We start from the raw sequence: 24,904 nt of genomic DNA, 5'->3' as shown, positions 1-24,904 counted from the left end.
CATATGAGTGATATGATTTTTCCCAACCTTTCACCTTCAGTCTATGTATGTCTTTTCCTATCAAATGTGTCTCCTGTAGGCAGCATAATGTTGGATTTTTTTTGATCCATTCTACTAGCCTGTGTGTCTTGATTGGTGAGTTTAAGCCATTAACATTTAGGGTTACTATTGAGATATGGTTTGTACTTCCAGCCATATTTGTTTGTTTATGTTACTTAACATGATTTGTTTTTCCTCTTTGATTATTTTTTCCCTTTACTGTACTACTCCCGCTGTTGGTTTTCATTGTTATTTTTCATTTCCTCTTCCTATAATGTTTTGCCAAGGATGTTTTGAAGAGCTGGTTTTCTAGCTGCAAATTCTTTTAACTTTTGTTTATCGTGGAAGGTTTTAATTTCATCTTCCATCCTGAAGCTTAATTTCGCTGGGTACACGATTCTTGGTTGGAACCCATTTTCTTTCAGCGTTTGAAATATGTTGTTCCAGGATCTTCTAGCTTTCAGAGTCTGTGTTGAAAGATCAGCTGTTATTCTGATTGGTTTACCCCAAAATGTAATCTGCTTCCTTTCTCTTGTAGCTTTTAAAATTCTCTCCTTATTCTGTATGTTGGGCATCTTCATTATAATGTGTCTTGGTGTGGATCTCTTATGATTTTGCACATTCAGCGTCCTGTAGGCTTCTAGGATTTGGAATTCTGTTTCATTCTTCAAGTCTGGGAAGTTTTCTCGTATTATTTCATTGAACAGATTGCTCATTCCTTTGGTTTGGAGTTCTGTACCTTCCTGTATCCCGATGACTCTTAAGTTTGGTCTCTTTATGTTATCCCATATTTCTTGGATGTTCTGCTCATGGTTTCTTAACAGTCTCGCTGAGCTGTCTATGTTCTTTTCAAGTTGAAATACTTTGTCTTCATTGTCTGATGTTCTATCCTCTAAGTGTTCTACTCTGCTGGTAGTACTCTCATTTGAGTTTTTAATTTGGTTTATTCCTTCCTGCATTTCTAGGATTTCTGTTTGTTTTTTATAATCTCTATCTCCCTATATAGTTGATCTTTTGCTTCTTGGATTTGTTTATGTAATTCATTGTCAAAGTGATCTTTCGTTGTCTGATTTTGCTGTGTAATGTCTTCCTTGAGACCCCAGATCATCTGAAGCATGTAAATCCTGAATTCTTTATCTGACATTCTATCTGCTGCAGATATTACCTCTTCTAAAGTTGAGTTGACCTGCATTGCTTGTGGTCCTTTCTTTCCTTGTCTTTTCATACTGCTCGCGTTTCTTTCTGCTTTGTGAAACTGTTGTGTTATTGATTTTCCCCCTATATATTTATATTGCTCTTGTATAGTTCCAAAGTCTCCCTTTTGTGGAGAAAGACAATGTTAACAGTTCCCAATATCAATAGTACATCATCTAAGCACACGTTTTCCTTATTACTACATTTATAGCTAGACTCTATGTCTACAAATGTTGGTTTCGATTATCATTTACAAATATAGTCATTAGTTTCATGAAAGGCATATTGTTTCTGGTAGCTTGAGGAAAACTGAATTTCAGGTGTAGGATGTTATGTTTAGGGGGAAAGGAGTGAGGGTATGGGGTTAATCTAACTTAGTAACTTTGGAAAGCTCTAACCAATAGATGGGTAATTGATGGAAGAATGTATAGATTCAAATTCCTATCTGTATTTATAAGATTACCCTACTTATAAATAGTAAAATTTAGGGGGTTTCAAGTGGGATAGAGGGAGTAAGAAGGAGAAAAACAAATAACAAGGAAAGAAAGAGAAAAAATAGAGTGGGAAAAAGAAAATAAGAGAAAAAAGAAAAGAAATAAAAGGGGGGGAGGGAGGTGGGACATATGCAATTCCTCTATATTATATTATTCTGGTGATTCAGTTGTTAAATACCTTTTTCATGCACAATTCTTGGTTTCACATATGTTGAGGTTGCGAGGACCCGAGGGGGAAGGGTAGAGGAGACTGGGTGAATGGATGAAAAGAGAGAGAGAAGAGAAAAAAAGAAAGAAAAAAAATATGTCTCTCAGAACTCTGTTTTCTTTTCTTCCAGTTGGTGGCATTGTCTGTTCCTAGCTAGAGTCTCTGGGTTCAGGGTGGTGGTGGTAGTCAGTGTGAGAGTACTTGAGCTTCCACCTGTGGCCTCTCTACTCTTATTCTCTGAGATGTAAACCAGGTGCCTGATCTGCTGCAGAACTGAGTTGTTAGCCACGCCCACTGGTTGGTGGGTTTTAAGGGTTGGTGGGATTTTCCAAGATGAGTTCCATCAGTTTTTCTCATAAGGTGTTTGATGAGGTGGGGGATGTTGGGGAGACCTAATGGTTGTCCAGAGCTCAGTCAGGTGACCGCACAGGTGGGCGGCTGGGCCCCTCCTCCAGTTGGGGTGGTCTGTCTACCACGCAGGCAGGCCGCTGGGCCCCCTCTCTGGGCCGCGTGGTCTGCCTACCGTGCAGGCGGGAGGCTGGGCTCCTCCTCCAGTTGGGGTGGTCTGTCTACCCCGCAGGCGGGCAGCTGGGCCCCTACTCCAGTTGGTGTGGTCTGTCTACCGCGCAGGCAGGCTGCTGGGCTCCTTCTCGGGGTCACGTGGTTTGCCTATTGCGCAGGCGGCGGCTGGGCCCTTCCTCCAGTTGGGGTGGTCTGTCTGCCGCGCAGGTGGGTGGCTGTGTCCCCTCTCCAGGCCGCGTGGTCTGCCTACCTTGCAGGCGGGATGCTGGGCTCCTCCTCCAGTTGGGGTGGTCTCGCCTTTTCTGTTTTTTGGAAGATTTTTGAGTGGGCCTTGTTGTTATTTTCCTTTAAATGATTTATCGAAATCATAAATAAAGCCATCTGGAACTGAGCTTTTATTTCTTGAGAAGTTTTTGATTACAGTAATCAATCTTTTAATTTCTTTTAGATCTGTTTAGAGTTTCTATTTCTTGTTAAGTCAATTTGTAAAGAGTTCTTTTTTAGAAATTTTGGTGTCTCATATGGGTTGTATAGTTGTTGGGAATAATTTGTTATGGTATTTCTTATAATCCCTTTTATTTCTGTAATGTCAATAGTATTGTACCCACATTCATATCTAATTTGGGCAGTTTGAGTCTTTTTCTTTTTTTCTTATTCAATCTAGCTAAAAGTTTGTCTTTTATTTATCATTTCGTAGAACTAACTTATGGTTTCATTGATTTTTTCCCCCCTATTTTTCTATTTGCTATTCTTTTTGTCTCTGCTCTATGTTATTTTCTTCTTTCTATTTACTTTGAGTTTAGTTTTATATTTCCCTCTAGTTCCTTAGAGTGTATAGAGTTAGTTTGGGTTATTGACTTGATGCCTTCACTCTTTCTTTTCTTTTTTTGCATTACTGGGGATTAAACTCAGGTAAGCTTTACCACTGGTCTATATCCCCAGCACTTTTAATTTTGAGACATGGACTCACGAAGTTGCCAAGGCTGATCTTGAACTTGTGAGCCTTTAGTTTTAGCCTCCTAAGTCTCTGGCATTATAGGTGTGTGCCACCTTGACTGGCTTTGTTTTTAATGTAGATGTTTACAACCATAGCTTTCCCTCTATCTGTTGGTTTCTCTGTATCCCATAATTTTTGATGTGTTTTTGTTTTCATTTATCTGAATGTATTTTATAATATCCTGTGGTTTCTTCTTTGACTTACTGATTATTTCACAGTGGGTTAATTTCCACATATTTGTAAAATTTCTTCTTTTTCTTCTTTTATTATTTCTAATTTTCTTTATTACATTGTGGTCAAAGAAGAAAACTTTGGATGATTTCAATCTTCAACAATTTATTGAGATTAATGTTGTGACCTAGCATGGCCAATCCTGGAGAATATTCCATATGTACTTGAAAAGTGTATTGTTTTAGAGTAGTGTTTTTTTCCTAATGTCTGTTAAATCTAGTGAATTTATAGTTTTTATTTAAGTCCTGTGTGCTTTATTGTTCTTCTGTGTAGTTTTTTTTCCATTATTGAGGAAGGGGTATTGAATTCTCTATTATTGTTGAATTATCTATTTTTCCCTTGAGTTCTCAATTTTTGGTTTATATGTTTTGGAGCTATTTTGTTAGTTACATATATCTTTATAATCATTATATCTTCTTGAAAGATTACATAATGTTCTTTTTGTCTTTTATAACACCTTTTTGCCTTAAAGTCTGTTGGTCTGATGTTATTGTAGTTATGCTTGCCTGCCTTTGCTTACTATTTTCATGTATGATCTTTTTCTATCTTTTTTCTTTCAATCTATTTGTGCCTTTATATTTAAAATGAGTCTCTTGTAGATAATATATAGTTGGACCATTATAAAGTGAAAGTTTACAGTCTTCTGTCAGTGCCCTTCCACTAGCATGGAAGTAACCTTTCTATTTTCCAATATATGTGAGTGCATTTCAGTGCCCCAATTTCCCAAATAAACTTTCTCCCTGTATTTCCTGTTTGGCTTTCACTGTGTCTATTGTTTGCCCCAGATTTAGACCTTTGCCCCACATTGCATTAATTGTTAATTTGCCTTACAGTGTTGTCAAGAATCTTCTTGTGTCGCTTTTCTACCCCAAGAAAGTTCTGAATTAAGTGAAACATAGGTGAGTTTCTTGCATCAGTTTTTTGGTCAGCCTCTAGTAATATCAATAGAGAGAAAAACAGTCCACTGAGACTAAGGTTGACTCTGAACATTCTAGAGCTAGGGAACAGAATTCCACAGTGAGACCATCTTTTACTATCCTCAACACCTTACAGAACAGGGAAGGGATGGTGCGAGGGAAAGTAAAAATGCTGCAAAATTTTCCTACCATATTTAAGTCATTATTTTCTTAATTCAGCATTATTTGATTATTCTTTGACTATTTTTCAGAGTTCTTAATGGAGTTCACTGTGACAATTTTTACTCAGTTTTTATTTTCCTTCTTTTTTTGAAAAAAATTTCTTTGGAAGAGTAGAAACTTGGAGCAATGTATTCTACTATTTTCACAGCTATCTGTCTTCCCTTACTTCTGTAATCATGGTTTCCTTTAATTATTTCAACATATTTACAATGGCTGCTTTGAATTATTTGTTAAATCTGACATCCTTTTTAAACAGTATCTGCTGCTTTCTTGTTTCCTGTGTATGGATTACACTTTTTTGTTTCTTTGCATGTCTTATGGTCTTTTTGTTAAAAACTGGATATTTAAATAATATAGTAACTCTGGATACTGATTTGTTTTGGGGATTTTCTGATTATCTTGTTTATTAAAATTTTTTTCCAAGGTCACAGAATTGAGGCCCCTCTTAGATTTACTGAAAAATGATGTATATTTAACACAGTCCCTAAGTTACTCTTAGACACATCAAGTTAGAAAAGTATTGGTCTTGCTGATTCAGTTAGGAGAAATAAGCAAACAATAAAAAAGTTTTTATGTAGCTTATATAACCCAGTTAGGACATGCTCCTGGCATCTTTGCTATGAAACCTATTCTTTTGTGCCATATGCTTTGCTAAGCACTTTAATCATATCATCACTTTTATTCTTCCAACTCTTATGAGCTCAGTTTTTTTTTGGTCTTAATTCCATAGATGATGAAACAGGCTTAGAGAAATTAACTATCACAAATTTGTCAAGCTGGTAGTTGGCAGAATTTGGACTTAACCATATCTGATTTTGAGCTTACATTGAATAACTATGTTGCCACATTTCAAACTGTACCCCTTTTGAAATATTATTAATAATTATGCTGTGGAGGAGAGGTTCAAGATGGTAGGTTAGAGGAAGAATGCATATATAGTTGCTCCATGTCTCAGGATATAAACATTGGGAATACTGCTTCTCAGCTATGTGAGTAGAAGGGATTTCACTGAAATTCAGTATTGGACAATCAGAATATCTTAGAGACTCAGAAATTCGGGTGTATTGAACAAAGAAAAAAATACATTGGGACCAAGCTTGTTGAGGCAGGGGCAAAGACAGTGGCACTAGTTCACCATAGAGGGGAGGGATAACACAGAGAAAGAAATACAATGGATAGATCTGGTATGGAAAAATTTGTAGCCCAGAAAAGCAGCCTAAATATAGCTGATCCAGAGGCTTCACTGTGAACTGGATGTTGAGAAGTGCTCTGTTTCTCAACTAGAAAGTGGAGAGCTGAGGTAGCAGCAGTCTCTTGAGGAGGCCACACTGCAGCTTGCTGCTGCAAGAGTAAGGGAGATCATAACAAACATTGCCATACTGTCCTGGCAAGCACCTACCATTCAGCTTAGGGATAACTGGCAGTATATGAGTGAAACAGGCACAGAGAAGATTGTACCCAGGGGGGTTTAAGTCAGAAAAATGAAGGGAAGCCAACTGCTTTCCTTTAAATTTGATGGTTCACCTGACCAGTTGAAGAGGGTTGTGAAATTTAAACAGGTAGAGTTGAATACACTCAATTATTAAGCCTCGGAAGGTTGTGTTCCTGGGCAGCAGAGCATGTGGAGGTTTGGCTCCCTGTGGTTGAGTATAATTCTCTGTGTGTGTGTGTGTGTGTGTATGTGTGTTTGAAGAACAGGGACTGAACTGGGGCCCTGAACCGCTGAGCCACATCTCTAGCCCTATTTTTTGTATTTTATTAGAGACAGGGTCTCACTGAGTTGCTTAGCGCCTCACTATTTGCTGAGGCTGGCTTTGAACTTGGGATCCTCCTGACTCAGCTTCCCGAGCTGCTGGGATTACAGGCGTGTGCCACTGCAGCTGGCATGAGTACAATTCTTTGGAGGCTTCTGAGATCCAGACCCCTGACAGGCCTTAGAGGTGTGTTGATCTAATCTCTCCAGAGCAGATAACTTCCAACAAAGCCTCTAAGGCCTGATTACTGATTAGACTTAATCCCCAACCACAAGAACTTCTCTCATAGAACTCTGTAGCAACCCTGCCCAGAGAGTGCATTCATCTGGTCTGTCAGACAAAACTTTAATTGAAAGTACATCCAACTCCATTCTGCCTTATATTTGTGAGAAGGGAAGATAAGAGCTATTTCAACCAGCTTCAGGGTTAGGCCACTCTAATTGTCAGCTCAGTGAACATCACAAAACATTCCTCCACACCCTTTCTCTCAGTAAATATCCCAAGAAGAAATAGAAATAAAGACAGTTATGTGAAGACATCCATTATCATCAACTATTTTGACCACCTCACTGGAGACAGTTCCTTAATTTTTCATTAAGAATATTTTCTTCTGTTTTTATTTATTTATTTTTTGGTATTCTTGTGTTGATTTGTGTATGGACATATGGACATATATGTATTTATTTTTAAAAATTTTTAAAAATTGATTTAAAAAAATAAATGACAACGGAATGCATTATAATTCTTATTATACATATACAGCACAATTTTTCATATCTCTGGTTGTATATAAAGTATGTTGACACCAATTCGTGACTTCATACATGTACTTTGGATAATGATGTCTATCACATTCCACCATCCTTGCTACCCCCCTGACCCCTCTCTTTCCCTCCTACCCCTCTGCCCTATCTAGAGTTCGTCCATTCCTCCCATGCTCTTCCTTTCTACCCGACTATGAATCAGCCTCCTTATATCAGAGAAAACATTTGGCATTTGTTTTTTTGGGATTGACTAACTTGACTTAGCATTATCTTCTCCAGTGCCATCCATTTACCTGCAAATGCCATGATTTTATTCTCTTTTATTGCTGAGTAATATTCCATTGTGTATTTATATGCCATATTTTTTTTATTCATTCATCTGTTGAAGGCCATCTAGGTTGGTTCCACAGTTTAGCTATTGTGAATTGTGCTGCAGTAAACATTGATGTGGCTGTGTCCCTGTAGTATCCTGTTTTTAAGTCCTTTGGGTATAGACTGAGGAGAGGGATAGCTGGGTCAAATGGTGGTTCCATTCCCAGTTCTCCAAGGAATCTCTATACTGCTTTCCATATTGGCTGCACCAATTTTCAGTCCCACCAGCAATGTATGAGTGTACCTTTTTGTTTCTTTTTTTCTCATTTTTAGAATTTAATAGAATGTAGTTATTTTTTCTTGCCCCCCCCTTTTTTAGGATTAGGGCTTTTGGTTTGTTTAGTTTTTTGTTTTGTTTCACTCTTTTGTTTGTTTCTTCTCCTCTCCTTTTTCTCGTAGTTCTTCCTCATAACCATCACCTGCTACACCTGTTCTGGATTCTCTCTGTTTTCTTTTTGACCATTGTAAACTCTCTTCTACCTTTCTGTCACATTTTCTTTTCTCTTAATGATCTGTATTTTTACCATCTTTTAGGACTAATTAGTTTATATAACTTCTGTCCCCACCATTCATGCTGGTGCAGTTATTACTGGTGTAGATAACATAGTTGACACCTGCTGTTTGCTTTAATGCCAGATCTAGTTCACGGTTATTTATTGTTTTTGCTTTTGGCACATGCTGACCCCACTGTTTTTGTTCATTGTAGTAATGAACAAAATGTTGAAGATGTTATATTAGGAGTCAGGTGTTTATTTTAATGCTTATATTAGCTATTGCTGTTGTTTTCCCTGATTCTGTGAGTTGCTAGGAAACTATAGGGACACTACAAGTTCACATGGTAGAGAATGTGCTGCTGAACTAACTCAGCCAAAAGACAGGGTACCTTGCTCCACATACAAATTAACAACATTCAGACTTCAGCTATACTTTTTTTTTGTACTGTGCCTTGAACCCAGGCGTACTTTACCATGAATTACATCCCCAACTCTTTTAAAACTTTTTTTTTTTTTAATTTTGAGACAAAGTTTAAGTTGCTGAGGACCTTGCTAATTTGCTAAGGTTGTCTTGAACTTGATTGTCCTGTCTCAGCCTACCAAATCACTGGGATTCTGGGCATATATCACAGTTATGCTTTATACAAAGAACAGGAGAGACAAAAACCCAAACTAATGATAAGGCCCTAAGTAGGAATGGCTCGGAGTAGGCCTTTAGGTCCTACTCATGGACATCCATAGCTACAGCAAAATTAGAATTAATACAAAGTCTGTGATTACCACACCTGTAAGGGGGTATCAATTCAGATTACTCTAGGATACTTTGGCAAGAGAAGGCTGTGCCCTAAAAGGGCCCCCACACAAGAATGGAAAAAAATCCATCCTATCAGATGCGTAAAACCCAATACAGGAAGACAAGAAATATGAATAAACAAGGTAACATGACACTTCCTTAAGTTCATAATTCACCAGTAACTGACTCCAGAGATATTAAAGTGGATGAAATACCAGATGAAGAATTAAAAAGAATGATTATAAAAATGATCAATAAATTCTAAGAGAATGCAGAAAAACTGAATGAATTAAGAAAGTCAGTATAGCATATGAATGAGAAATTCAATAAAGAGAAAGAAATATTGAAAAAGAACCAAACAGAAATTTTGGAAGTGAAAGTCACAATAAATCAAATAAAATGCTCAGTTGAAAGTTTTTCCAATAGCATAGACCATGATGAATACAGAATCTCACAGCTGGAAGACAAAGTGGCAAGCCATGAACATTCAGACAGAATAAAGAAAATAAGTAACCATAACCAGAATATACAAGAACTTTGGGAAAATATTAGGGTCAAATTTAGTATTATTGGAATTGAGGAGACTTGTGAGATGCATGCTAATTGGAATAAGAAGCCTCTTCAGGGAAATAATAACAGAAAAATTTCCAAACATTGAGAATGAGATGGACATCTAGATATAAGATGCATCCAGAATTCTCAAATAGAGATCAAAAAATGCCTAACCTACAGAACAAGGGTAAAATTTAAATGCCTCAAGAGAAAAATGTCAGGTCACATTAGGGTAAGCCAATCAGGATTACTTCTCATTTCTCAGCACAAACTCTAAAAGCCAGGAGAGCTTAGTTTGGTGTGTTCCAAGTCCTAAAAGAAAGTAACTGTCAACCAAGATTGTTTTATGCAGCAAAGCTATCCGTAAAAATCTAAAAAGAAATAAAAACTTTTCTAAACAAAGAAACTAAAATAATTCATGACTACTAAAATGGCATTACAGAACTTACTTAAAGAAATATTCCACACAGAAGAAGCAAAATACAAACCCCAGAAATCATAAATGAACAAATCTCATTTGAGGGTAGCTAAGTAAATGAGACCAAATAAAACATGAATCAAATAAAATATTATGAATAAATCAAAACAGCAGAATTAACAAACATCTCTCTATAATAAAATTGAATGTAAATAGTCTAAACTCTCCATTTAAAAGACATAGGCTGGCAGAATGGATTAAAAAATAAGACCCAACTATGTTTTTTGCGAAATACTCACCTTACAGACAAAGACAGTCACAGGCAGAAAGGGCAAGTATAGAAGTTGATATACTATGTGAATGGAGCCCCAAAACATATAGGAATAACTCTTCTCATCTCAATCAGAGTTCAAACCAAAATTAATTAGAAGAGACAAATAAGGTCACTTCATACTAGTAAAGGGAATAATCCAACAGGACAAGATATAACAATTATAAATATTTATGTCCCCAATGTGGGAATAGATAATTATATAAAAGAGAGACTATTCAAATTAAAGCCCCAGATAGACCCCAGTACCATAATACTGGGTGATATCAACATACCTCTCTCACCATTAGGTAGGTCACCCAGACTTCAACTCAGTAAAATTCTTTGTACTTGGAAAGTATTATAAATCAAATGGACTTAACAGATATCAATAGAACATTTCATCTAACAATAACTGAATACTCTTTCTTAATGACTCATGGAACCTTCTCCAAAATAGTTGTAAATCCCCCCACTTTACCTCTTTATATAATAAGTAAGTCACTGTATGTGATAAATCATAAAGTACCTTATTTTGTAGAGGAAATTATGCAGTTAGGGAAATGCAAAGCAAAACTGCACTGAGATTTCATCTCACAGTAGAGAGAATGGCAGTCATTAAGAATACAAAAAATAATGTATGCTGGAGAAGATGTGGAGGAAAAGGAACACTTTTACATTTTGGGTGATATTATATATTGGTTAAAACACTGTGGAAATCAGTCTGGATGTTTCTTGAAAGACTGAGTGTGGAACCACCATATGACCTAGAAATACCACTCCTCAGTATTTTTCCTGAAGAATTAAAGTCATCATACTATAGCAATAAATGCCTTTCCATGTTAAAATCAGCATAATTTACAATAGCCAAACTATGTAATCAGCCTAAGTGTTCATAAACAGATGAGTGGAAAAAAATGTGATATATATATATATATATATATATAAAAAGGAGCTTTATTCAATCATGTAGAAGAATGAAATTATATAATTTGCAGGAAAAATGGATTATAATTGAGAACATTATTTTAAGCAAAATAAGCCAAACTCAGAAGATCCAGGGTTATATGTTTTCTCTCATGTGTGGAAGCTAGAGAGGAAAAAGGAAAATAAATGTAAAAATCAAAGGAAGATCCCCAGGAGTGGGAGGAGGGAGGGAGGAAAAAGTGCCGGGGAGCCAAATTGACCAAATTATAGTTGTTATATGGTGTACATGTACTTATATGTAACAACAAATCCCACCATTATGTACAATTGTAATGCACCAATAAAAAATACAAAAATAAAAAAAATGCATTGGCCATGCACAGTGGAACACATCTGTAATCCTATCTATTTAGGAGACTAAGTCAGAAGGATTAAAAATTGGAGGCTAGTTTCAGCAACCTAGTGAGGCCCTGTCTCAAAATAAGATAAAAAACAGGCTGGAGAGGTAATTCAGAAGTATAGTGTTCCTTGATTTAATCCCAAGAACTACCAAAATACTAACACTAATACTAATTGTTATTATGCTGAGACACTATACATGAACTGAAATTATTTGGTCCAACTGGCTTATATGCTCATCCTATCTATAACTGCTAGGTTATGTAGCACTTTTTTTTTTCTGTATAACTATTTTAGCTCCAGAAACGTTTACAGCTAACTATTTTAGCTCCAGAAACATTTACAGCTAATATACAGTTCCACTTCCTTGCCTATGTACATTTTATGATTTCTGCTTGGAATTATGTAGAATATAATACCTAGCTCCTAAGTATTTTGGCTTATGAATTACATTTTCAGAAGCCTTTTTTTTTGAAATTTTTACTCTACTGACTCTCGTGATAACTTTTTTTACCTCTCTTCTGTACCTCTCTGTTCTTCTGTGGTCTCTACTAATTGCACTAAACTTTTTGAATTGTAATTTTCCAATGTCTTCTTTGTCTCATCTACTATACTCTGAGAGCCTTAATATTAGGCATTTATTTATAATACCTGCCTTGCACCTATTGTAAAATAAGGACTCTGTTAATATTAGCAGAAGGATGGCTAGACCTCCTCTAGATTATGAATCTGAATGACAATTCTGGTGAAATGGTCTGGGAAAGAAAGAAACATACATAGTGATTTTTAATAGATAAGAGTAAAAAGAATTTGGATATGGCATACTGGTGTTTTAGTCAGCTTTTTTACTGCTGTGTCCCAGTGATCTAACAATAACAATTAGAGGAGGAAATGTTTATTTTGGGGCTCATGGTTTTTGAAGTCTCAGTCTATAGACAGCCAGGTGAGGCAGAACATCTTGGTGGAAGGATGTGGCAAAGGAAAGCAGCTTAGGACATGGCCGTGAGAGAGAGAGAGAGAGAGAGAGAGAGAGAGAGTGTGTGTGTGTGTGTGTCAGTCCAGAGTGTCCTCTGACCATGGACAAAATACATACCCAAAAGGCATGCCCCTAATGACTAACCTGCTTCAGCTACATCCTACCTGAGTATAGTTACTAATCAGTTAATCTCTATTAATGAATTAATGCACTGATTATGTTATGGCTTTCATAACCTAATCATTTCACCTCTAAGCTATATTGCATTGACTTACACATGAGCTTTTGGGAGATACCTCATATCAGAACCATAATAGTAGGGTTAGAAAGGGAGTTAATGATTCTGAGGTTTCTTTGAGGTCCTATCTTTTCATTATAAAATATATCTCAAATATATTGTTATTACTTTTTCTTCTTCTTTAGTACAACCCAATTAATGTAAATTACTAAGAAACAAATGTAATTAATATAATATATAGCTACAATTTTGGAATAAGAAATCTTCGACTAAACATGACTTATAAGTGTTGTCTTTTGTTATTTGTTTGAATGCTAATCCAACCATTTTTCTTTAGGTGCTTATCTCCTTTTTTTGACCTATTTGTGCCAGTTTATATGTCTACACATTCATTTTCTTATTTTGATACCTCCAATTAAGGTATAGGGTCTTATTTATATTAAAAACTCATTTCAGAAATTCTGATGAGTCATGAATATGAATTCATTTTTCATGCTTTATATAAATGCTCTATTGTTTGAAAAATAATGGCATTGTATTATTCTAAAAAATCCTTATAATATGTTAAGAATAGAGATTAAAATTTTATTTAGATGGTGTCATTTAACATAAATGCCAGCTTTGAAATTAAGGTTCTCTTTCTAGTGTTTTTCTGAATGGTATATCAGGCCTCTTATGGCCCCTTCTTGGGCAGTTTCATCTCCCACTGTGTTTCTTGTGAACCTAGAGCAGTAGTTGTGTACCTAGACACTTAGTGGTAGAGGAGAATTATACCTTCTAAATGAAAGAAGTTCAAGGCATAGACATGGAATTATGATGTTTGATTAATTAGATGATGATATTCGAATGTCCAAGTTTAAAACATTCTTCAATACATAATTCACCTAGTCAAAATAACTTTTTGGTATATTATTTGAATGACATTGTTATGGTTATATGGTTATTTTAAAGTTTACATAAGTCATTATTCTCTGTAGTTTGGATATGAATTATATGATGAACCTGCCTCATCTTGGTATTGCTTTACCTCCTTTTTTATTCCTGACAACTTTTTACTTTTTCTCTTTTCCTTCACTTTTATTCCTTTTTTACATGAGGGGTTTCCATTTCTATCTTCTGAATTCCTTTTAACAAAAATGAAGTTTCTTCTCCACTGTACTCTTTTCTTCCTGTACTCATAGTCTCCATCCTGATAATTATGGCAGCCCTTCCTTATGATTGTCTTTGATCTTTTCTGTAATTACATAGTTATCATTTCTGTAGAATATTTTGCCTCCCACCAGTTTAGAATTTTGAGGTAATTCTTTTAAATGAAATCATATTCTAGTGTCCATCTTGCTTTTCTTATGAAAAACACATTGTGAAAAATCCACTTAAACGATTTACATTTGCTCTTATGACCACAAGTTTTTTTTTTTTATCTTCTGCTCTTAAATTTATGTTTTGTTTTGTTTCTATTTTCTTACCTCCTTATTACCCTTTTAGGAATACATAGGAGTGGTTGTTGGGCTGAAGTGTTATTTTCAATTTTTGTAGACATCAATTTCTCTAAGTTGAATTATATATTGCTTTCTTAGAACTGTACCAGTTTATATTTCTAGTTTATATTAATACTGTAGCAATATCATTTTCAATACAATTCACTACTAGGTGTTTATCCTTATTGTTTTTGCTAGATGAGCGGGGATAAAGTGCTCTCATGTAATTTTAGTTTGTATTTCCTTCAATACTACATATTATTCTCCTTTTGCATGATTATTTGTCAAATGGGTTTGTTGTACTATGAATAATTTATTTTCATTTTTGCCATTGTTAATTTTTAATGCTGTTTTAATTATAAAATATGTCAAATAATAGTTCATTTATAAAAGAAAAATAGGTACTAGGGTACTCACCACTGAATTTTGTAAATTTATAATTTTGCCATTTTTTTACTTTAAATATTTCTTTAATATATTATTGTGAAACTTTCTGGTATCATTTCATTGAAAATATTGTGCATTCCTTTGGTTTATGTCTCTAAACCTTCATCTATCCCAGTAAATCTTAAATTTGATCTGATCAGGTTATCCTATATTTCTTAGAAGTTCCGTTCATGGTCTTTTAACATCTTTTATCTATGGCCAACAGTATATATTTTGTCTTCATTGTCTGAAACTCTGTCTTCCAAGTAATCCTAGTCGATTGGTGATGCTTTCCATTGAAATTTTAATTTGGTTTATTGATTCCTCCATTTTGAGGATTTTTGCTTGATTTTTTTTCAGAATCTCCATCTCTTTATTGAAGTGATCTTTCACTTCCTCTCTGATTTCACTACTTATATGGTACTTTACCTTACAGATAAGTTGAATTATGTACATTCTAAACTCCTTCTCTGACATTTTTTTCCACTGTGGAGTTGATGAATTTTGTTACTGGAATATCCTGTTTTGTTTGGGGTGATTTGTTCCTTTGCTTTTTCATGTTGTTTGTGTGTCTACCCATCTAACAGTATGGATCTGAGGCAGTAGAGTTTCTACCCTGTGGACTTATGATATCCCTGAAGGTTTTCAGAACCTCACCATGTAGGGAGAGACAGATAATAACTACCACCAAAGCAAAAAATATACAGCATCAAACCAAATATTTGCTGCTATGACATCTATAATGTTAATTGTCATAATAAACATAAATGATATTATCAGTTATTGCCTACAATAAAAACAGAAAGTTTGCAAAAGTGTTTACAATTTCAAATGGTGGACAGGGAGAGAATAGAAGTGATATAAGATGTGATGATTATGAAGGAGAAGGAGAGAAGATGGAATTAAAAAATTAAAGGACGAGTAAAAAAGAGAACAGTAGAGATTAGCTAGTAACAGAGAAAAGAGATAAAGAGAATCAAGGGAAACATAAGTGAGAGAAAAAACTAATAAAGTAAAATTTAAAAAAATTTAATTAAAAACAGAAATAAAAGAATACAAACAATACTGAAATATACTAACCAAACATCTTAGTCCTCAAAATAAAACTCATCCATGAAAAATAATTGTCTTTAAAAATTCTAAAAATGAGGAAAAAACCCAAATATAGGTATGTATAGATGTTTATGAATCATTAAGGTAACAATTAAACAAGAGAAAAGAAAAAAAAAAAGAAGAAAAAAACATCTCAAGAAAAGTTCAAGTTCGATTGGAGTTCGAAAGATTCTCAGCAGTGTTAGGTGATATCCTCTACAGTGTGATGCCCCACTCTGTGGGTGGATTGCTGGAATGAGAGAGGTAATCCTATAGGTGGAATTCATGGAAGTGGGGCTTGGACTTAGGTGGCCTCTAGGCTCTTGGCTGAATGCCAGCTGGTCTGGAGATTTTAAATCAGTGTAGGTCTAGTGCCCAGCAGTTGATGGTTCACAATGGAAGACTGCAACCCATTGAGCTCTCCTGGATTACACTTGTGTGGCAGAGGAGCTAATTCTCAGTCCACTATGTTACCTGTGCACCCTCAAGTTTCCTGGTCTCAGATTCAGTCTTCAAACTGAAACCCCCTCCCCCGCCCCGCCCTTTTGAATTCCTGGCCAGGTTAGTCTCTCCCAGACAGTCCTGCCAGCCGCTGGATTGGAGGGACAGGAGGGAAGTTGGGTGAGTTCCCACAACCTATTGTCCCCTGTGTAAATCTCTCTCCACATTTGATTTTTTCCTGGTCACTTAGGCACACTTCTTGTTGTGCAGTGTGGGTTAGCCAGGCTTATATTTTGGGCCAAACTCTGGTTTACCAGGAATTGTTTCCCTCAGCTGCCAGCTCCCACACCACAGCTGCAAAATGGTTCCTTCCTCTGTTTTCTACATGCTTCCAGAAGAGATGGTGGCTCCTTTCCCTCATAAGGATATTGTATAGCATGCCTTTCATTCTAGTAAGGCAATGTCTTTGATCTCTAAACTCTCCATACCTCAGACACACATCAGGCCTCCTAAAAACATGGGTTTCTTTAATTCCCTCATCCCTCTGCTTTGCTTTCAAAGGGACTGCTCTGGCTTGTGCCTCTGGCTGCAACAGTAGCTGTGGTGCTGGGGATTTCTCCCTTATTTTATTATATTCAACCTCCTGACTCCCAGATCAATCTATCAGCTTTGCATGTCCAGTTTTAAATTTCAGTACTCTGCCCTGCTTTATTTTTGTTTACCTACCTTGCTTAGAAACTGCCTGTCTGCTTTCTTAGTTTTATGTCATGAAGCAGCCAGGAAAGTGACCATCGCTATTCAGCCATCTTGAAACCTGCCCTAATACATTATTGTGATGAATTGCATTAATAGATTTTTTTTTAGATTTTATCTCTACCAATCCTAAGATAAATGGATGAATATTTTTATAATATTTTAAAAGAAACATCGGTGGATTTGCTTTGCTGGTACTTAGTTTAGGAGTTTTTAAAAATATATTTATTTATTCTGATATGTTATGCGTGACAGCAGAATGCATTTCAATTCATAGTCCACATATAGAGCACAATTTTTTGTGTCTCTGGTTGTACACAAAGTGGAGTCACACCATTTTTATCTTCATACATATAATTAGGGTAATGATGTCCATCTCATTCCACTGTCTTTCCCCCATTTCCCCTCCCTTTCCCTCCCTCCTCTTTACCCTATATAGAGTCCCTCCATCCTTCCGTGTACCCTGCCCATCCTCATTATGGATCAGCATCCTCATATCAGAGAAAACATTCGGCATTTAGTTTTGGGGATTGGCTTACTTCACTTGCATTATATTCTCCAGTTGCATCCATTTACCTTCAAATGCCATGATTTTATTCTCTTTAATACTGAGTAGTATTACATTTTGTATATATATCACATTTTTCTAATCCATTTATTGACTGAAGTGCATCTAGGTTGGTTCCACAATTTAGCTATTGGGAATTGTGGTGCTATAAACATTGATGTGGCTACGTCACTGTAGTATGCTGTTTTTAAGTCCTTTGGGTATAAACCAAAGAGTGGGATAGCTGGATCAAATGGTGGTTCCATTCCAAGTTTTCCAAGGAATCTTCATACTGCTTTCCAGAGTGGTTGCACCAATTTGCAGTTCCATCAGCAATGTATAAGTGTGTCTTTTCCCCCCACATCATTGCCAACACTTATTGTTGTTTGTATTCTTAATCGCTGCCATTCTGACTGGAGTGAGATGAAATCTTAGAGTAGTTTTGATTTGTATTTCTCCAGTTGCTAGAGATGTTGAACCTTTTTTTCATATATTTGTTAATTGATTATTTATCATCTGAGAAGTGTCTATTCAGTTCCTTCACCCATTTGTTGATTGGGTTGTTTGTTTTTTTGGCATTAAGATTTTAAAATTCTTTATATATCCTAGAGATTAGTGCTCTCTATCTGATGTGTGTGTGGTAAAAATTTGCTCCCATTCTGTATGCTCTCTGTTCACCTAAATTATTGTTTCTTTGGCTTAAAAGAAGCTTTTTAGTTTGAATCTATACCATTTATTGATTCTTGATTTTATTTGTTGTGCTATAGGAGTATTATTAAGGAAGTTGAGGCCTAATCCAACATGACAAAGATTTGGGCCTACCTTTTCTTCTATTAGGTGCAGGATCTCTGATTTAATTCCTAGGTCCTTGATTCACTTTTGAGTTGAGTTTTGTGTACATGGTGATAGATAGGGGTTTAATTTCATTGTGCTGCATGTGGATTTTCAGTTTTCCTAGCACCATTTGTTGAAGAGGCTATCTTTTCTTCAATATATGTTTTTGGCACCTTTGTCTTATATGAGGTAACTGTATTTATGAGGGTTTGTCTTTGTGTCCTCTATTCTGTACCATTGGTCTACAAGTCTGTTTTGGTGCCAGTAGCATGCTGTTTTTGTTATAATTACACTACAGTATAGTTTAAAGTCTGGTATAGTGATATCACCTGCTTCACTCTTCTTGCTAAGGATTGCTTTAGCTATTCTGGGTCTCTTATTTTTCCAGATGAATTTCATGACTTCTTTTTCTATTCCTATGAGGAATGTCATTGGGATTTTGATTGGAATTGAATTAAAACTGTATATTGCTTTTGGTAGTATGGTCATTTTGACAATATTAATTCTGCTATCCAAGAACAAGGTAGATCTTTCCATCTTCTAAGGTCTTTTTTAATTTCATTCTTTAGCATTCTGTAGTTTTCATTGTAGAAGTCTTTTACCTTTTTCGTTAAGTTGATTTGCAAGTATTTTTTTTTTGGGGGGGCTATTGTAAATGGGGTAGTTTTCCTTTTAGAGGATTTGTCACTCATGTAGAGAAATGCCTTTGATTTGTGGGTGTTGATTTTATATCTTGCTACTTTTCTGAATTCATTTATTAGTTCTAGAAGTTTTCTGGTGCAATTTTTTGGGTCTTATAGGTATAGAATCATATTGTCAGCAAATAGTGCTAATTTGAGTTCTTCTTTTCCTAACAATATCCTTTTAATTTCTTTCTTCTAATTGCTCTGGCTAGTGTTTCAAAAATTATGTGAAATAGAAGTGGTGAAAGAGGGCATCCCTGTATTGTTCCAGTTTTTAGAGGAAATGCTTTCAATTTTATCTATTCAGAATGATGTTGGCCTTAGTCTTAGCAGATATACCTTTTACAATTTTGAGGTATGTTCCTGTTATCCCTAGTTTTTCTAGTGTTTTGAACATGAAGGGTGCTGTATTTTGTTGAATGCTTTTTCTGAATCTATTGGGTTGATTATATGCTTCTTATCTTTAAGTATGTTGATATAATGAATTACATTTTTTGATTTTCATATGTTGATCCGACCTTTCATCCATGGGATGAATCCCACTTGATTGTGGTGCATTATAATTTTGATATATTTTGTATTCAATTTGCCAGTATTTTATTGAGAATTTTTGTATCTATGTTCATTAGAGATATTGATATGAAGTTTTCTTTCTTTGAAGTGTGTTTGTCTGGTTTTGGAATCATGGTGATATTGGCCTCATAGAATGAGTTTGGAAGTGTTCCCTCTTTTTCTGTTTCATGAAATAATTTGAGGAGTATTGGTATTAGTTCTTCTTTGAAGGTCTTGTAGGACTCAGCTGTGTATCCATCTGGTCCTGGGCTTTTCTTGGCTGGTAGGCTTCTGATGGCGTCTTCTATTGCATTGCTTGAAATTGATTTGTTTAACTTGTATATATCATCCAGATTCAGTTTTGGCAAATCATATGACTCTAGAAATTTGTCGATGGCTTTGATATTTTCTATTTTATTGGAGTACAAATTTTCAAAATAATTTCTAATTATCTTCTGCATTTCTGTAATGTTCATCATGATATTTCCTTTTTCATCACATATGTTAGTGATTTTAGTTTTCTTTCTCCTTGACTTCATTAGCATGGTAAAAGTTTTATCAATTTTATTTTTTCAAAGAATTAACTTTTTGTTTTGTTAATTTTTTTCAATAGTTTCTTTTATTTCAATTTCATTGATTTCATTTTTGATTTTAATTATTTCCCATCTTCTGCTTTTGGTGTTGATTTGTTCTTGCTTTTCTAGGACTTTGAGATGTAATATTAGATCATTTATTTGTTGAGTTTTTCTTCTTTTAAGGAATGAACTCCATGCAATGAACTTCCCTCTTTGTACTGCCTTTGTACTGTCCCAGAGATTTTGATATGTTCTATCAGTGTACTCATTTACCTCTAAGAATTTCTTAGTCTCCTCTTTGGTGTCTTTTGCACCCATTGTTCATTTAGCAGCATATTATTTAGTCTCCAGGTGTAGGAGTAGCTTCCATTTTTTATTTTATCATTTATTTCCAGTTTCATTCCATTATGATCTGATAGAATGCAGGGTAGTATCTCTTCTCTTTTGTATTTGCTAAGAGTTGCTTTGTGGCATAATATATGGTCGGTTTTAGAGAAGGATCTATGTGCTGCTGAGAAGAAAATGTATTCTCATTGATGGATTAAATATTCTATATATATCTGTTAAGTCTAAGTTATTGATTGTATTATTGTGTTCTATAGTTTCTTTGTTTAGCTTTTTGGAAGATCTATCCAGTGGTGAAAGAGGTGTGTTAAAGTCACCCATTATTGTGTTGTGGTCTATTTGACTCTTGAACTTGACAAGAGTTTGTTTGATGAATGTAGATGCTCTATTGTTTGGGGGTATATATACTTACAATTGTTATGACTTGTTGATGTATGGTTCCTTTAATCAGTATAAAATGTCCTTCTTTATTCCTTTTGATTAACTTTGGCTTGAAGTCTACTTTATTTGATATGAGGATGGAAATCCTTGCTTTTTTCTGTAGCCATGTGAGTGGTATGTTTTTTCCTCAACCTTTCACCTTCAGTCTGTGGATGTCTTTTCTTATGAGATGAGTCTCTTGAAGGGGCATATTGTTGGGTCTTCTTTTTTTTTTTTAAATCCAAGCTGCCAATCTATGTCTTTTGATTGGTGAGTTTAGGCTATTAACATTCAGGGTCATTATTGAGACATGATTTGTTTTTCCAGTCATTTTTGTTTATTTTTGGTATTTAACTTGACTTGGTGTCTCCTTTGATTGATTTTCCTTTAGTGTAAAACCTCCCTGTTCTGATTTTCATTGTTGTTTTTCATTTCCTGCTCATGGAATATTTTTCTGAGTTATGTTCTGTAGTGCAGGCTTTCTAGTCGTAAATTCTTTTAATTTTTGTTTATCATGGAAGGTTTTTATTTCATCATAAAATCTAAAGCTTAATTTTGCTGGATATAAGATTCTTGGTTGGCATCCATTTCCTTTCAGAGCTTGGTATATGTTGTTCCAGGATATTAGCTTTCAGGGTCTGGGTTGAAAAATCTGCAGATATCCTAATTGTTTTCCCCTGTATGTAATCTGATTCCTTTTTCTTGTGGCTTTTAAAATTCTCTCTTCATTTTGTATGCCAAGCATTTTCATTATAATGTGCCTTAGTGTGGATCTGTGATTTTGTATGTTTGGTGTCCTGTAAGCCTCTTGTATTTGATTTTCCAATTCATTCTTCATGTTTGGAAAAATTTCTGATATTATTTCATTGACTAGATAGTTCATTCCTTTGGTTTCAAACTGTATGCCTTCCTCTATCCCACTAACTCTTAAATTTGGTCTTTTTATGTTATCCCATAATTCTTGAATGTTCTGCTCATGGTTTCTTAGCATCTTCACTGTGTGGTCAATATACTTTCCAAGATTATATATTTTGTCTTCATTGTCTGAGGTCCTGTCTACCAAGTGTTCTAATCTATTGGTGGTGCTTTCTATTGAGTTTTTAATTTGGTTTGTTTTTTCTTTATTTCAAGGATTTCTTTTTTTTTCAGAACCTCTATTGAAGTAATCTTTTGCTTCCTGTATTTGTTTATGTAGCTTATTATTGAAATGATCTTTTGCTGCCTGTATTTCCTTTCTTATATCATCCTTTAGTTCACAGAACATTTTAATTATGTATATACTGAATTCCTTATTTGTAATTTCTTCTGTTGTGCTAGCCATGGATTCTAATAATGTAGTATCTTGATTTGTTTGGGACACTTTCTTTCCTTGTTTTTTCTTGTTCGTGTTTCTTCCCTTCTAGCACTGCAGATCCAAGATGTTGCAGTTTTTATCCTATCTGCTTATAGTGTCCCTGTAGGGTTCCAATACGTCTCCTTTAAGGAGGAGAACAATATTAACAGATCACAATACAAACAATATACAACCTTAAACCAAGTAGCTGCTATTGAGACATTTATGGTTTTGTCATAATATACAGAAATGGTGAGTTCAGTTATTATCAATAATGTAAACAGTAGGTTTGGAAAAGTGTCTACAGTTTCTGATGGTAGACAAAGAACCAGGTTGAGGTATAGGATGAAATGTTGAGGGGATAGGAGGTGAGGATGTAGAGTTATTAGATCTTAGAAAGAATGAAAGAAGTGTGGGTGTCAGGCCATATGGGGCTGGGCAATAGTTGTAGGCGGCGTGTTCAGAGATGCAGCTCTGTGGTGTGCTGTGTTGTGTCTGGCAGCTGTCTCCAGACCCTGTGAGGTGTCCCCAGGTGTAGGCTATTGCCTGTAGGGGACTGTGGCGGTGATTGCAGTGTCCCAAGATGGAGGCATCTGGGGGTGCCCCACGTTGGTAGATGGTGGTCCACATGGGAGTGGCAGCCCGAATTCCTGAGTGTGGATAGTGGCTAGGATTCCTACTTGGGTGGGCAGCTGAGAGTCATGCATGGTGCTGATGCTGGTGGTCCTGCTTGGGCACCCAGGGGTCCTGCCTCGGCATGTGGCCGGGAGATTTGTGTTAATGCTAAGGCCTGGAGACCTGTGTAGGAACAGCTGTTGGGAGTCCACTAATCACTCTCAGAGAAACAGTATTCCCACTACTTGAATCCCAGGTCACAGAGCGACACAGAATTCAGCCTTCTTGTAGCCCACCATCTTGGATCTCCCTTAGTTTAGGATTTTTTACATTTATTTTGGTGAGATTATTCTTTTGTGATCTCTGTCTGGTTTGGGTTTCATGGCCAATTTCAACTCTGTTTGCTTCTTTTCTGTTCTCTGTAATAGTATGTTTAAAACAGAATTGGCTTTCTTGTTTGGTTGAATTCACATATAAATTCCATTCAGATCTGATGGTTTTTCCTTTCTTCTTTGTTATTTTCCTTCCTCTTTTTCTGTCTTCTCCATTTTAAAATGTGGGTTGATTCTATGTCTTTCATGATTATAGTTCCGTTGGAGTTTTTTATTTCTTGAACTTTTTCTACATTTGTATTTTTCTCAAAATTGTCCACTATTTTCAAATTTATTTGTAGTTGCAGTACTATCTTTTAGCCTTCACAACCTATAATTATGTTTTTAAAAATTCATAGTGTTTATGCCTTTTATTCTTTTTTAGACTTAACAAAGACATGTTTATTTTGTAAATAATTCCAAAGAATTATCTTTTGTCAATTCTCTATTGAGTATCCTCTGTTAACTTCTTTTTATCTGTGCTTCCTTCATTTTTGTTCTCTAATGTAATGAGTTAGATACTTAGATCTTTCTTGCTATTTTCTAATGTCAGCAGATTGTAGCTATAATTTTCCTTCTGAGTCTTTCTAGTTGTAGTTCACAAATTTTTAATGTGTGGTATTTGGTAATCATTCACTGTAAATGCATTTTAATTTATGCATTTTAATTTAATTTTTAAATTAAAATTAAATTTTAAGAAATTAAAATATTAAAGAAATTAAAATATCTGAGATATTTATAAATATTTGTAAGTAAAAGAATGAATGCAGGGATACAGTTTAAAAGTTGCTACTGAATAATGTTTTTTTTTTAAATACCTGCTGAAGTTATTATACATCTATAGATAGTTATGTTAACAGTTTAAATTCAGAATTTAAATCTTTGTTGACAGTGTAGGGTTGATATTGTTTTTGTCTGCAATGGAAAACAATGAAAATATTACTAGAATAAAAATACTCTTTGTTTTTGTGAAGTTTATATTTCAGATATAAAGGATTTAAAATCATTTTTACATATTCATTTCTGATTTAATTGAAACATCACTAGGAAAACATGAATACTTGGTTTTCTTTGACATTTGTGGAGACCTAATTTTGATTTCAGATGATTATTCTGTGCATTTGTGTGCCTGTATGCATGTATGTGAATGTTTTATATTTGTTTGAAAATAATATGTAGTATTTGTGAGGCTTAGGTTTTCTTTTATTTTTATTTTTATTTATTTATTTTTTTAAATTTTTTTAAAAATTTTTTATTGTTGGTTGTTCAAAACATTACAAATTTCTTGACATATCATATTCCACACTTTGATTCAAGTGGGTTATGAACTCCCACCTTCACCCCATACACAGATTGCAGAATCACATCAGTTACACATCCATTGATTTACATATTGCCATACTAGTGTCTGTTGTGCTCCGCTGCCTTTCCCATCCTCCACCATCTCCGCTCCCCACCTCTCCCCTCCCCTCCCCTCCTCTCTCTCTACCCCCTCCACTGTATAACCCTGAGGGTCTCCTTCCATTTCCATGCAATTTCCCTTTTCTCTCCCTTTCCCTCCCACCTCTCATCCCTGTTAAATGTTAATCTTCTTCTCCAGCTCTTCGTCCCTACTCTG

At 35.2% G+C, this 24,904-nt stretch overlaps 1 protein-coding gene across 7 annotated transcripts in view; it reads left to right on the top strand.

Moving 5' to 3' along the window:
- Positions 1-24,904, top strand: part of Jak2 (Janus kinase 2) — a 129,614-nt gene that overhangs the window by 18,777 nt on the left and 85,933 nt on the right. Inside the window, exon 2 of one of the 7 annotated variants that reach the window (XM_048806819.1) lies at positions 4,519-4,584. The exons of the other annotated variants lie outside the window; for them this stretch is intronic. The gene's annotated coding sequence lies outside the window, so the exon portion shown is untranslated. The remainder of the gene's footprint in view (positions 1-4,518; positions 4,585-24,904) is intronic. 7 annotated transcript variants of the gene reach the window in all.

Source organism: Marmota marmota, unplaced genomic scaffold (assembly GCF_001458135.2).
Source record: "Marmota marmota marmota unplaced genomic scaffold, marMar, whole genome shotgun sequence".
NCBI classification, from domain to species: Eukaryota; Metazoa; Chordata; class Mammalia; order Rodentia; family Sciuridae; genus Marmota; species Marmota marmota.
The sequence above is the reverse complement of the archived record's forward strand: the minus strand, read 5'-3'. Positions and strand labels throughout refer to the sequence as shown.